This window comes from Felis catus, chromosome C1 (assembly GCF_018350175.1).
Source record: "Felis catus isolate Fca126 chromosome C1, F.catus_Fca126_mat1.0, whole genome shotgun sequence".
NCBI lineage: Eukaryota > Metazoa > Chordata > Mammalia > Carnivora > Felidae > Felis > Felis catus.
Genome location: NC_058375.1, coordinates 7,071,171 through 7,076,958, shown reverse-complemented (window position 1 = coordinate 7,076,958; position 5,788 = coordinate 7,071,171).

Genomic DNA, 5,788 nt, shown 5'->3' with positions numbered 1-5,788 from the left:
GCCTGCTTGGGATTCTCTGTCTCCCTCTCTCTCTGCTCCTCCCCAGCTCTCTTTCTCTCTCTCTCTCTCTCTCTCAAAATAAATAAATAAACATCAAAAAAGAGATATCAGATGGGGCACCTGGTTGACTCAGTCAACCAGACTTCTGCTCAGGTCATGATCTCAAAGTTCCTGGTGGATTCGGGCCCCACGTCGGGCCCTGCACTGACAGGGGGAGCCTGCTTGGGATTCTCTCTCTCTCTCTCTCTCTCTCTCTCTCACTCTCTCTCTCTGCCCCTCCCCCACTTGCATGTACTCTCTGTTTAAATAATAAACTTAAAAAAAGAGATACAAAAGATCATGATTGTCATATTGTATGATTCCATTTATATGAAACATCCAGAATAGCCCATTCCATAGAAATTCTTGCCAAGATTAATGCTTGCCAGGGCTGTGAGGGAAGGGCTGACTGCAAATGGGTAAGGGGTTTCCATTTGAGGTCACGAGAAAGTTCTAGAACAGGACAGTGGTAGTTGCACGACATTGTGAATGTACTTACTGTCACTGAATTGTACACTTAAAAAAAAAATTTTTTTTTTAATGTTTATTTTTGAAAGAGAGAGAGACAGAGTGCGAGCCGGGGAGGGTCAGAGAGAGAGGGAGACACAGAATCGGAAGCAGGCTCCAGGCTCTGAGCTGTGAGCACAGAGCCTGATGCGGAGCTAGAACTCACAAACTGTGAGATCCTGACCTGAGCCAAAATCAGAGGCTTAATCCATGGAGCCACCCAGGTGCCTCAACACTTTCAAAGGGAATAGGGGCACCTGGGTGGCTCTGACCGTTAAGCGTCCGACTCTTGGTTCCAGCTCAGGTCAGGATCTCACAATTCGTGAGTTCGAGCCCGAGCAGGGCTCTGCACTGACACTTCGAAGCCTGCTTGGGATTCTCTCTCTGCCTCTGTCTCTGCCTCCCCTCTGCTCTCTCTTGCTCTCAAAATAAATAAAGTTAAAAAAAAATTAACGGAAAGGCATTTTGACAAATGCTACAGCAGGGACGAGCCTTGAAGATTTAAGCTATGTAAAAATAAGCCAGCCACAAACGACAAATATGATTCCCTTTACGTGAGTAGTGTAATGTAAGAGGCAGAAAGCAGAATGGTGGTTGCCAGGAACTGGGAGGGAGGGAGGGAATGGAGAGTTAGTGTTTAACGGGGACAGAGTTTCAATTTGGGAAGAGGGAAAGTTCTGCAGATGGATGGTGGTGATGGCTGCACAGCACTGTGAGTGTATTTAATGCAAATGCACTCTACTCTTTTTTTGAAATTTTTTAAAACGTGTATTCATTTTTGAAAGACAGAGAGAGGCAGAGCACTAGCGGGGGAGGGGCAGAGAGAGAGGGAGACACAGATTCTGAAGTGGGCTCCGGGCTCTCAGCACAGAGCCGGATGCGGGGCTCCAACCCACGAACCCTGGGTTCATGGCCTGAGCCGAAGTCCGACCCTACACCGACTGAGCCACCCAGGCGCCCCCAAATGCACGGTCCTCTTAAAAAAACAGTTAATACGATAACATTTTGTTATGTAAACAAAATACCCTAAATCTAAAAACTAAAAGAAAAAAAAAAGGGCGGGGTGGGGGGGCCGCCTGGGTGGCTCAGCTGGTTAAGCCCCGGACTCTGGATTTTGGCTCAGGTCATAATCTCACAATTCGCGAGATCGAACCCCTGTCGGGCTCAGCCCTGACAGCACAGAGCCGGCTTGGGATTCTGTGTCTCTCCTCTCTCGCTGCCCCTCCCCCCCCCCTCTCAAAATAAATAAACATTTTTTTTTAAAGAAGAGAGAGCCCCCTGCCTCCTCAGTGGACGGGCAGAGGAGGTGCGGCTCGGCCACCAGGGGGCGCTCCCCACACCCCGACCCTACCTCAGCCTGGAGCCGCCTAGGACCGGCCTGGAGGAGCCGGGATTTCCAGGCTCCGGAAGGCAGCGTGAGGGGGCGGGGCAGCCACCACGGTGTCACCCCGCCCCGCAGGCCACCGCCACTACGCCACCAACTGAGTCTCTGGGGGAGCCGCGCAGTCTGGGAGAGGCGTGGCGGGGAGGGGGGTGGGTGCTGGGGAAGAGGAGGGGGCAGGGGGTAGACGGAGGGGGTGGGCGCCCCCGCTGGCCTGGTGCCACGTGACCCCACTGCTCTGTGTCTGGGGCCAAAATAAGTCCTGGGGGAAGCTGGGTGTCGTTTTTTCCTTAGCGCCTTCTTTCCCTTGGACAGTGTGAAGGGTGAGTCTCAGCAGGTGGCATTTTTCCGTGTGATTTCAAACACTTTCCTTAAAAAACGCCCGAAGACACAGATCGGGGCCGAGGGAAAAGAAGGTTCAAAGTTAAAACAAGGGCCCACCTTGATTTCGTGGGGTGCTTAAGTGAGGAATTGTTAGACATTTTCTAGGAGCGCCTGGCTGGCTTAGAAGGTGGCAGGCGGGACTCTAGATCTCAGGGTCATGAGTTCGAGCCCCACAGTGGGCCTGGAGATTACTTACATACATACATATTTTTATTTTATTAAAAAATTTAAAAATTTTTTTTTTATTTATTAAAAAAATTTATTTATTTATTAAATATTTTTTATTTATTTTTGAGACAGAGAGAGACAGAGCATGAGCAGGGGAGGGGCAGAGAGAGGAGGAGACACAAAATCTGAAGCGGGCTCCAGGCTCTGAGCTGTCAGCACAGCCAGACGCAGAGCTCAAACTCACAAGCTGTGAGATCATGACCTGAGCCGAAGTTGGAAACTTAACCGACTGAGCCACTCGGCGCTCCAGATATGTCTTTTTTTTTTTTTTTTAAAGAAACATATCACATCTTTGTGTTTTTGTTTATTTATATATTCTTAAGTAACCTCCTCACCCAACGTGGGGCTCGAACTCACAACCCAGAGATCCAGAGTCGCATGCTCTTCTAATTGAGCCAGCCAGGAGTCCCTAACGTCTTTTTAGGTTTGTTTTATTTTAATCAGGATAATGCACAAGCATATTGCATTTGATTGATGAGACTCCTACTTTGTTACCTCTCTTAATTTAGAACAAGCCTCCTTACCCCTATTTTTATCATGCTATGTTATCGGGTGACATAATCACTTATTTGTCTTCTAGAATTGAATTCCCCACATTCCTTATGAACCAGTAGTTAGATTTACAGGCTGATTTAGTTCCTTTTTTGAAAAGGATTCACAGAGGGGTTCCCCGGGTGGCTCAGTCGGTTAAGCGTCCGACCTCGGCCCAGGCCATGATCTCATGGTTCGCGGTTCAAGGTTTGAGCCCCACGTAGGGCTCTGTGCCGACGGCCCGGAGCCTGGAGCCTGCTTCAGATTCTGTGTCTCCCTCTCTCTGCCTCTCCCCAGCTCAGGCTCAGTCTCTCTCTCTCTCTCTCAAAAATAAACATTAAAATTAAAAAAAAAAAAAAAAAAGAAAGAAAGAAAGGAGAAGAGAAAGGATTCCCAAGTACTCCTATGGCCATCTCTTAATGCATCATGTCATACACACACAGTACCCGGCCCCACCTTGAGTGATAAGATTAATCAGTGGGTTCCTGTGGGGGTGTCAGCCTGACCCGTTCATTTCAAAGACTCTCTTAAGGCTACGTAGAATCACGTTCTCAACCACCGATGAGGATTATTGCTCGGGGCCATCCTTTCCTCCAAGGGTGAAAAATGGTGATCTTCTGAATCTGCTATTCTTTTCCCATCAATCAGTTGACCTCCTGTAAATAAGAACTTCGCCTCCTTCACTATTTGCTTCATCTGAACTAGAGTTTGCACAAGAAAGGCAGGGAACTGCCGCAGGTTATTCGCTGCTGCTTTGGGTCGAGTCCTGGGCCAGAAGGAGGGGTGAGGGCCAGCCCGAAGGGAGCTGGTTAGCCTGCAGGCAGAGGTAAAGGGGGGCACAGCTTTGCTAAAAGAGATATAAAGTCACCGCTTCTGTGTCCTGAACTGAAGTTGGTGCTTCCAGGGGCCGCAAAGCAGCAAATCTTAGCAGATGAGACTCCCGAGAGTTCTCCCAGAGGCGACCTCGTCTCTGTGTACTCCCAGCCTTGCACCCTCAGCCTCCCGGCTGCATCTCTAGCACGTCACACATCCTCACCCCAGGGCCTTTGCACTGATTCTGTACCCCCCACCCCTGCTAACCACACAGCTTGTTCCTCACCTTGAGACTCACTTTTGTGAGTCCTTTTTTTTTTTTAGAGAGAGAGAGAGGGAGAGAGTATGTGCAAACAGGGGAGAGGGATGGGGGGGGGGGGAGAGAGAGAGAGAGAGAGAGAGAGAGAATATGAATCTCAAGCAGGCTCCATGCTCAGCACAGAGCCCTGGTATCATGACCCAAGCTGAAATCAAGAGTCGGACGCTTAACTGACTGAGCCCGCCAGGCGCCCCTCTGAGTCCTTCTTAACCATCTTACTTGAAGGTCACCACCAACATCCTGAGGTATTATTTTTCTGTAGCTCTTACCACTATGTGATGCACTCTATTTTTAACTTATGTTTATAATCTCCTCCTCCCATGGGAGTGGAAGGTCCAGGAGCGGAGAAACTTTTCGTTTTGTTCCCTGCCAAATTCCGGGCATCTGCACATTTGTTCGTATTTGGATAAATTCACAAATGTTGATAAAATTCTGCCTCCCACAAGAGCCGACCGTCTCTCGTGGCCTCCAGGCAGAGCCGTTATGTTAAGGAGCAGGAGATTTCCACAAAGGGGAGCCCTCACAGCCCACGGCCCCCCATTCAGATTACTCATCACGCAATTCTCAAATCTGATGTCGATCTACAACGTCAGCTAATCCACTTACTACCTGATTCTACCCTGAAACAATTTCATAGTCTTTCTGTTTGGTGGGGTCACAATATCTCATTGGACTGACAATCTTCTAACTTTTTCTGGCTCTGAAGTCACTCTTCCTTCCTTCCTTCCTTCCTTCCTTCCTTCCTTCCTTCCTTCCTTTTCTTTCTTTCCTTTTTTAATGTTCATTTATTTTTGAGAGAGAGCACAAGCAGAGGGGGAGCAGAGAGAGAGGAAGACACAGAATCTGAAGCAGGCTCCAGGCTCTGAGCTGGCAGCACACAGCCTGATGCGGGGCTCAAACTCACTGACTCGAGCCGAAGACAGTCGCTTAACTGACTGAGCCAGCCAGGGGCCCCTGATGTCATCGTGTCTAAGGGTCAAACTAACAAGCTGGTTTCTGTTAGTTGGAGCAAGAGTGACATCTGATACCCGGACTTTAATGTCTCACTGAAGTCTGTCATTACCTGCACACTGCCAGCTCCCTCCAGGCATAGACCTTTACTCAGCTGTTCTCCTCGGAGCCCTAAAGCCCAGCTTAGAGCCTAGCACATCGTAGGCGCTCAGTGGACATTAGCCCTCTGCTGACTTTCCTTCTCCGCCCACAGCCCCTTCTTCCAACTGTAGTCAGAGTTCCTTCTGTGAGCCAGCCTGGCCGTGCAGATCTTCTGCTTAGTGCCAGCAACCGCCACCCTGTCGCTTTGGGGGACACATCTTCCCTCTGTAACCCGACATTCGAGAGTCGTCGCGATAGGGCCGCTGCCTGCCTTCCAGGCTCCCACGGCCTCTCTCGCACTCAGCCCACATACCCCCACGCTGCAGGGGAAGCAATGTTTCGGGTCTTCAAACATCCCTCCCCTCACCCCAGCCTTTCACCTAGAAGGCTTCCGGCTTACCTGCGCTTCCGGTCTCCGCCCCTCCGCCACCCCTGCCCCTTGCCACCACTGGCCCATCCCCTCCCGGGCTCTCAGGGCTGCCTGTGCTGATCAC